Consider the following 7,141-nt stretch of genomic DNA (forward strand, 5'->3'; position numbering starts at 1 on the left):
AACCCGGGGGCGGAATTGTCCGTCCACTCTTACGTATAATGTCGCTGTAAGAATGAGGTGGGGGGTAAGCATTCTATTATTAAATCTAGCGGAGTCGGGATTTCAGTAAGAGGGAGGGACTGTTCCCGCGTCGTTCTCTCGAGGGAAATCTCTAAATCGGAAAAGTACGTGATTAAGTGAATCTTTTTAGCCCCCGCGGGGGAATTCGAGGGGTTTATCCCCGTTCAGAGAGGGCGCTGGCGGGGCGGGGTCCACTCGACGCCGGTTTTAACGAGATTGCGGACGAGAGCGCTTAACTTTATTTAAGGCAAATTGGATCTGGCCTTCGTGCCTGGCTGAACCTTAATCGCGGGCGCCTCAGCCGCAGTTGGACGTTGATTAACGGAATCGAACCCGAGCCGGGGGTGTTTCCTCGCGATACCTATAATCACTCGTAAGTCATAACTAGGCCTTTGCAGGGTGACCAGACTTCCTATATTTTTAATGCCTTCCTATAAATTCCTTTATTTTCACCTATTTTCCTATAATTTCACGATCTTTTGAAAATGATAATTTTTTAAGTACGTGTGGAAAAACTGCCTCTTTCGAACTCAATCTTGAAATCCGCTCAGTGATCCAATAATGCAAGAAAGCAGTGTACAAACAATTATCAATATTCTAGGTGATTCGAGTCAAAGTATACCGATATGCGGCATGAATTTATTCATTTACCCATGAATATGGATCCGTGGGCTATAGCTATGGTACCTTCATCGTCAAAAGGAGGTTGGACTAACTTTCTATTTACGTCATTCAACGTTTTAAATAAACCAATCGGAGGTTACGATTTTATTTTTGGAATTTGAATAGCAGACGACGCGTACCAGAGGAGCAGCGAATGGCGCGAAGTTTATAGACCAACCTCGTTTTGACGAGGATGCCTACAGCACTATAGCTGATCCATATTCATGGGTAAATGAATAAATTCATGGGTAGTTACCTTATTATTTTCCTATTTAGTTTCCTTTATTTTCCTATAATTCGCTTATTTCTATTCCTATATTTTCCTATAATTCGCCTCTAAAATTCCTATTTTTCCTATAAAATTTTCAAAGCCTTTTCCTGGTCACCCTGCCTTTGCGTAATATTTCCATAGACAAAAACTTCAATATACGTTATTCCTATTTCCTCCAAGCGGTGGATTTTGGAGAAGCTGACTAACTACGCATCTTTGTAGTTGTATGCGGTGGCGTAGCGAGGATATTTGGCGCCCGGGGCAAAACAACCAAATTGGAGCCCTCATCCCGTTTTGTGTTATTTAAAAAATATACTTTTCAAATTTCAAGAAAAATGAGTTTAATATATAATCCAACAAAACCATTTTACACGTAATACTTTGGGCGCCCCCTAGCCATCGGCGCCCGGGGCCGATGCCCCTCCTGCCCCTCCCCTCGCTACGCCTTTGGTTGTATGGATGGGAGCTAGTAGTTGATAGTCGGAAGTAAAGTGTGGTACTTTCGACAGTGCAGAAAGTAGAGTGTCTTTAAAACAACACGTTTACGTGGAAAAATTAGAAATAAATTCGATTTTTACTCAATAAAATCTTTTATAGTGTCCAAATAAAAGATTTTATTGTGTAAAAATCGAATTTATTTTATAATTTTTCCACGTATAATATGCTCAAGGCAAAAACGCCCGTATTTTCTAACCAACAGGGTTGCCACAGGTCCGGGAAAACGGATAATTTTATTGTCTACAAAGTCGGGGAATTTTAAGAATTTGTGAAAAGTCAGGGAATTTAAACTGTAACGTAAAGAGTCACTTACACTAAAATAAAATCTGAAATAAAAAATGAAAAATCTGATAAAAGTAAAATATAAAGTTTCAAAATGGAAAATTTTTACCCCAAAGTTAGGAAATTTGAAACTGAAATTTTTGTGGCAACCCTAACCAAATTGTTACGAAATTAATTTAAAATTATCATTTATTAATGAATACGACTATGGGAATTTTAGAAAGCGCAACAGACAATTAAGGCAAAAAATTACAAGTTTTATATTTCCTTGTTAATTTTATAGTTTTTTCCGAAAACCTTTTGACGTACTTAGATGGCGATGCAGTATAGTGTAAAAGCTTGTTTTCACTGGGTCCGAAATACCTCGACTTCGACCGTACACGCAAAAAAATAACGAAATTTTTTGCGTCTTCAGTCGCGTTGCGACCATAGAAATCTCATAGGTAACTAGAATGCTGCCGCCTACGGCCGAGCTTGACGCCAGTTCGCCTTGAACCTTCAGCCAATGAGAGGCCGTAGAGTGGTTCCGCCAAGGAGGATAATAATCCTCCTTGGATCCGCTACTATCGCGGGAGATAGGTGACGTCATTCTCTCCGGTGACATTAAATTCTTCGCAGAACCACTCTTTGAGCTCTGATTGGCTGAGATCTGGCTATCGTCTGCCACGGCGTTTGGCCTATTTGCCAGTTACACAGCAGCATTCTAGTTACCTATGAGATTTCTATGGTTGCGACGGCGACTAAACGTAGCAACGGTTGCTAAATTTTCATTGGTTGAAAATTATCTCAACTTAATTTTTCTAATCAATCACTAACCCTATGACCTAATCCGCACAGGGCAGGAAATAAGAAATTAAAGTTATCGGACATTTGTCCAGTGACCCCCCCCCTCATTTAAATAATTTTACATTTTTTTAATTTGTAGAAAAAACATTCCCAGTTTATTGAAAAAGTTATCGGACAAATGTCCAATGACCCCCCTAAGATTTTGAAAAAGTTATCGGACATATGCAAAATTTATCGGACAATGTCCAGTGTCCGGGCTTATTTCATGCCCTGAATCCGAAGCCAATAAAATTAGAAACCGTTGCTAGGTCTAGTCGTTGCTTTAAAAGTTTCCGTTAGGCCCAACGCGATGTTTTTGCGTCGACGCATGGTCGCGACGTTGTTTCCATAATGAAAACCAGCCTTCATAATACAATATTCTCGGTCAGCTTTATAAGTATCGCTGGTTATTTTTTTCTGACCTTAATTCGTTTTTAATTAACGCAAAGATTGTAAAATAACTCGACAGTTTTTCTCTATTTTTAACCGACACGCAACCACAGGCTCGTGCGTACGTAATGCATTCGCGTGTTTTACGTAATTAGCGTTGTTTTTTGGACACGTCGTTTGCCGTTTCGGACCTCCTGATAACTGGAAATATTTTCTACACCTTATTTATATAGTAATCATAACAATTTACTTTGATTTTCACATGGTCACTACTGATTACGTTGGTTAACTTTTATTTGTTTCTCAATAGTTGATTTTATAAAATAGAAAGTGGTTTTAACCAACTTGTTAAAATGTTGGTCTTACGTCACAGGACCCAACTTTGTTAGTAACTTACAAGGAGACATCCCGAAGTGTAACCCACCGATTTGGTTCAAACTCGGGGGATTGGTAGACCTTTATGTATCATGAAAAATTCTAAAGGGAATTTATTCAATGGGCAACCGTTTAGCTATGGCAACGAAATTTTTTGTTGACAGCACAAAATATTAAATTTTCCCATTGAAAATAACATGGGATTTTGACATCAAATTGATCAATTTTGATGTTTTTTCGTCAATTTTTATCTATTTTTTCTATTTTTGGCATTTTCCAAATTTTTCAATTTGTTAAAATTTTTCACAGGGGGGGTACTAGGAATCGGTCAGAATCCCATTTTATTTTCAATGGGAAAATTTCCATTTGTTGTTGTCAAAAACATTTTTCGTTGCCATGGCAAAACGGTTGCCCATTGAATAAATTCCCTTTAGGATTTTTCAAGTTACACGAAGGTCTACCAATCCCCCGAGTTTGAACGAAATCGGTGGGTTACACTTCGGGATGTCTCCTTCTTAGTAGGTGGTTTGTTTTCGCTTGTTCCGGGATTTCGGAGTAGGGGAAGAAGAGTAAGGCTATGACGTCATTTTACTCCGATTCTGTGCTGGCGAATAGTTCGAGTCGGAGTAAAAACGTTTTTCCGAAATAGCTGCCTGTTGCCTTCTGAGCAGATAAATTCAGGCTAGCAGACGACAAAATCCGATTTACTCTCTTCACACCTCCTTTTCAGAACGACTAAAAAGAGTAGCCCTAATACTGCGGAACAAGCGAACAGTTTATGGGCCGGAGTAATTCTCATCCCCGGAACAGGCGAATAAAACGTTTTAGGCTAAAAAGAGTACACTTTTAGTCCGAGAACAGGCGAAAAGAAACCACCTAGTGTATTCTTAGCACGAGCTATTATAAGTATGACAATTGGAAAAAAAATTATAACTGAACCGATTTTTAGAGTTGGTTAGTTTAGCCGAAATACTACCAAGTACGATAATATACGTATCATTTCGGTTGTAAGTTCAAGTCGGAACTGGGCGAAAAGAGGTCTTGTAAGATAATAAGCATCAAAACAATAACAATTGTCATACTTTTTGGGAATTATGTTACTTGTAGCATAAGTTACATAATACCACTAAGTATGACACTTGAAGCCTTGCTCGTGCATTTTTTCTTACTACATCCTTTATTCACCAAAGATAAATCAGTAAAACGACTAGCAGCTCCGTGATTTGAATTTTTTTTTGGTCATCCAACAGGAGTCAGAGTTCAAATTCAGCCAATCATATAGTAACCCAAAAATATTTCGTCTGTTGCGTAACTATAGTGCGGCTAAATGCGCATTAAGCCTAAAAATGGCGGTAAACAAAATCGCGCGCCTAATTATGGGAATATCACGTTAACGGAAGTTGGGTTAGATTAGTTCATGGCGCCGCTACTGAGTGGCGCTAATTAGAAAATTTTGGTTTCACTGTGAAGAAAGGATGTAGTAAAAAAAAATTATAATGTCATACTTAGAGGTGTTATGTTACTTATGCTTATAGTTGTGTACAGATATTTTCTTCCTATTTTAGAGAGCGTCATACTTATTGATATTATGTTGCTTATGGCTGTACACAGATATCAAAAGTCAAAATATAGGGCACTCTGAATATTTATTGTATACAGATATTGTCACTGTATTTTCTTCGTATTTTAGAGAGCTTCATACTTATTTTTAATTATGTTACTTATGGCTGTATACAGATATTGTCACTGCCTAAGGTGATACCTTGGGTATTAGCCAAGCTGATAATTATTATTATTATTATTATTGTCACTGCATTTATTTCATATTTTAGAGAGCTTCATACTTATTTTTAATTATGTTACTTATGGCTGTATACAGATATTGTCATTGTATTTTCTTCGTATTTTAGAGAGCGTCATACTTATTGTAATCATGTTACTTATGGCTGTATACAGATATTTTCATTGTATTTTCTTCGTATTTTAGAGCGTCATACTTATAGTAACTATGTAACTTATGGCTGTATACAGATATTTTCTTCGTATTTTAGAGAGCGTCATACTTTTTGTAATTAACTAATTATGTCACTTATGCCGCTATGCTAAAACCTTTAAATTAAAAAAACGTGATAAAAATTGCGTTCGACAAAATATTGATCCTCGAGTAATTACTATCCTGCTTATTAACAACGTCAGCAACCCCTGAATACCCCATACCCTCGAAAAAATGATGACGTAAGTCACGTAACGCTTATATTATCCCCCCCCCCGTACTTGAATTTTGAATACGAACATTTAAATATTACGTCATCCTATTTTTTTCGTATGCGTGACGTCACTTAGGGCTTAAATAACGTTGGGAACGTGAGGGGGGTGCGGGCTATGTTTCAATGTTGGGGGGGGGGCGGGCTACGTTTCAGATACGGGCCAAAACGCGCAAGGTGTAATAAGATATAAATTAAAAGAAAACGGAGTTATAATAAAGGCGAAACCTCGAAAAGAATAATTTTCTGGCTCGGGTTCTGTGTTTCGCCGCCAGGGGACGTGGTATAGGTGTATTATTATTGCCGTTGGGCCAGCTGCCTTTTTTTATCCCGAACGCGGGCCCTGTAATTAGGTGGTTACCGCTTCTCGCCATTTCGCAACCCCTCCCAACACCCCCGTGCGCCAAGAATCCAACAGTTCGCTTGGGCTTCAGAAGCGAAACGTCGTAAGTCTTCGCTTTATCCCGACACTCAGTGTTGCCAACCTTGCAATTTATCGCGTTTTTGATCTGATTTATCGTACGATTGGAAAATGTCTTTTATGATTAGAAAAATAACTCCAAAATTTTGGAAATTGAAAAATTAGGAACGCTCACAATTGTCATCAGTGTTGCCAACCTGGCAATTTATTGTGTTTTGGCCAGATTTATCGTACGATTGGAAAATCCCTTTTACGATTAGAAAAATAACACGAAAGTTTTGGAAATTGAAAAGTTCGGAACTCTCACAATTGTCATCAGTGTTACCAACCTGGCAATTTATCGTGTTTTGGCCAGATTTATCGTACGATTGGAAAATGTCTTTTATGATTAGAAAAATAACTCCAAAATTTTGGAAATTGAAAAATTAGGAACGTTCACAATTGTCATCAGTGTTGCCAACCTGGCAATTTATTGTGTTTTGGCCAGATTTATCGTACGATTGGAAAATCCCTTTTACGATTAGAAAAATAACACGAAAGTTTTGGAAATTGAAAAGTTCGGAACTCTCAGTGTTGCCAACCTGGCAAATTATCGCGTTCTGATCTGATTTATCGTACGATCGAAAAAAATACTTTAGTTTTTAAATTGTTAAAAAATTTGTTCACGGTTTTTTATGACTAATATCATATCCCAAAGTTAAGTTGGTCTTCCCTAGTAGCAACAAACACAAGGAGAACGCAGCTAGCCTTTAAACACGCTAAGGCAGTGTTGTGTAAGCGTCTAACCAATGAAAACTGTACACAAGAAAATGCACGACTTTAACGGGTTGCGTTCTCCTTGTGTGGGGTGCTGTGTTTGTTGCTCCTATGCAATGAGTGCGTAAATCGTAATGTAGCCAAGGACTGACCAACTGACATTACAATTACCAACCAAGGCTTAGAGAAAATTAAAATTATTTTTAAAGTAAATATGGCCAAGAAGTAATATTTCCGAGACCCAGGACCTGCACGTTATTGTTTATATAGTGCTTGTTGAAATAATGGAAACTTTTCATCTATACTGTGTACAAAGAGTTTTTCTTTTAACCGGTA

This window comes from Leiobunum rupestre, chromosome 1 (assembly GCF_980474605.1).
Source record: "Leiobunum rupestre chromosome 1, qqLeiRupe1.1.hap1, whole genome shotgun sequence".
NCBI lineage: Eukaryota > Metazoa > Arthropoda > Arachnida > Opiliones > Sclerosomatidae > Leiobunum > Leiobunum rupestre.